This window comes from Eurytemora carolleeae, unplaced genomic scaffold (genome assembly GCF_000591075.1).
Source record: "Eurytemora carolleeae unplaced genomic scaffold, Eaff_2.0 scaffold1796, whole genome shotgun sequence".
NCBI classification, from domain to species: Eukaryota; Metazoa; Arthropoda; class Copepoda; order Calanoida; family Temoridae; genus Eurytemora; species Eurytemora carolleeae.
In genome coordinates, this window is record NW_019397750.1 from 29,368 (window position 1) to 32,143 (window position 2,776).

Genomic DNA, 2,776 nt, shown 5'->3' on the forward strand with positions numbered 1-2,776 from the left:
ATTAAACTATTTTAGTAATTATTCATAGAGTGATTCATTTATTTATTTATTAAACTAATTTGGTAATTATTCATAGAGTGATTTATTCATTCATTTGGTCATTAAACTATTTTAGTAATTATTCATAGAGTGATTCATTTATTTATTTATTAAACTATTTTAGTAATTATTCATAGAGTGATTTATTCATTCATTTGGTCATTAAACTATTTTAGTAATTATTCATAGTGATTCATTTATTTATTTATTAAACTATTTTAGTAATTATTCATAGAGTGATTCATTTATTTATTTATTAAACTATTTTAGTAATTATTCATAGAGTGATTTATTCATTCATTTGGTCATTAAACTATTTTAGTAATTATTCATAGTGATTCATTTATTTATTTATTAAACTATTTTAGTAATTATTCATAGAGTGATTCATTTATTTATTTATTAAACTATTTAGTAATTATTCATAGAGTGATTCATTTATTTATTTATTCAACTATTTAGTAATTATTCATAGAGTGAGTCATTTATTTATTTATTAAACTATTTTAGTAATTATTTATAGAGTGATTTATTTCCCTTAAAAAAGTCAAACCACTTAAATTAGAACAATCTCGGACTGAGTTCCCTTATCAAAATTTGAGCCAAATCGGTCAGAGTGGTTTATAGGTCATAGTCGGACAGACATAAACAAACACAAATACATAAATACCTTTCTTAGCAGAATGCAATCATAAGCAGTTCTGTGAACCATTTTTTTTATTAGAATGCCTGCATGCATTCCTAGAATGCTCTGAGATAAATGCATTCTCCTGCATCCAACTGTAAAACCTCCCAACCTCTGGCATGCCCAGCATGCTCTATTACTCTGTAGTGGGTGCATGATGTTCTTGTTCTGATTTCTATGATTATATCTCTAGTTTACATCTCCATTGTTACCTCAAGCTAAAGAGATTCAAGCAACATGAGATTAAGCCTCTTTTCTTAAAGTTTCAATTTTTTTACGTAAAATATTATTTCATCAATAATCAGTGGATACAGTTCAATTAATTTTTTAGACATTAGTCCCATTCTTCAAATATATTATTAATATGCCTAGAGCATAATTGGATCATTTTGGAAATTTTCTTTTTATTATAATTTTTTCACATTTTTTTATTTTTAAGCATAATAATAATAATCATCNCAGGTCTGTATTAAGAGTTTAGTTTCCCGATATATATTAAAAATAATTAAAAGAAATTCATTTTAACAGTTTGAGATTTTGAAACTCTAAGTTTAACAGTGAAAACTTTGTAGACTAGATTAAAATAAAGTCTAAATTAATGAAGGAATTTAACCGCAAAAACGCGGAATTTTTTTTTTACTTTTAAACATTTCATTTTAACTCTAATTCTGGCCGTCTTATCATGCTCCACAGGCCACAGGCTGGAGAAGAAAGATCCAGCCTTTTGAAATAATTATTAATTGTTAATGATAAATGATAAAAAAGCATTTATATAGATGCAGAGAAAAGTTGACAATATTGCAACGTTCTTTGTTTCTTGTAGAATAAACAATAATGAAAACATTTGATTTTGTACACTAAGCCAAATTTAGACCCTGATAGAAAATATAGAGATGTGACGGAAGACGATTCCAACCTAAACCGGATATCAGGACGCGGCAAAGATGAGCACAAAGATTATACGTCACCGGGAGCTAGGCAAATTCTTAATGTTAAAAATACGATTAGTTTTTGGTTTTATTTAATAAAGTTATTCATAGAATCCAAGACTTTTGTCGATATTGAGCTAAAGATAAAGGGAAAACACCAACTTAATCATAATTACCTTTAATATCACTTTACAGTTATACCTAACTAAAAGACGAGCTGCTGCTTCTAGTGAAAGCTAGAGTTTTCAATCACTTCAGGCAAAGGAATTGAGTTTTTGCCACAAACTCGCATTTTCAAACCCCTATATCTTTGAAACCTTATTGTGTAAACCTTTGACATTTCAAACTTAGACTATTTGATCTAACAGAATTAATAGTTTGAAATATCAAAAGGTCTTGGAAAATGGGCTGCAAAGTTATAGGAATTAGAAAATCAAAGTTTGTGGCAAAAACTCAATTCCTTTTCATCTTTGTGTACTTACAAAAACAGGGTAAAGGCTTGAAAACCCTTCAAAGTCTTCAAAGTGATGAAGGCTTCAATAATTTTTTTTTCAACATCAAATTCCCCCCCCCCCCTCTTGGATGGATTGTTTATTTCACAAGTCGTGCATCTTCCCTAATTCATATTCTTCAGAAGTTTTAAATTATTCAATTTCTAAATTTTGGAAGAATATTTTTTACTTTTTACACATTTTCACACACTGAACAATATCCCAGTATTTAATATATAAAAATCTTTAAACACTTAGGTAAGACATCAAAAATAATGCTATGACACTTGCCATTGTTTATTTTTGTATCTTTATCTTGAATAATTATAAATTGTTTGATAATTTGTAAGAAAGACGACATTTGAGAGGAAATAACTTCATACTGTTTTCCCTTTTTCTAATTAGTTTAAAATCTGAATGTCCATTAAACTATGTAATTTAATAGTTCTGAATTTTTTAACATTGCTTTTCCTGTTTAACTTTGTATCAAAATGGTCAAAACACTAAGGGAGACAAACTAACGGACGACACCGGACCAATTTTAAGGCTGCTAAAGCAAATTGTACATTAGACTGCAAAACAGGACGGTAAACCAAATGAATCATCCCCTTCTAGTAAGAATAATGAAGTAA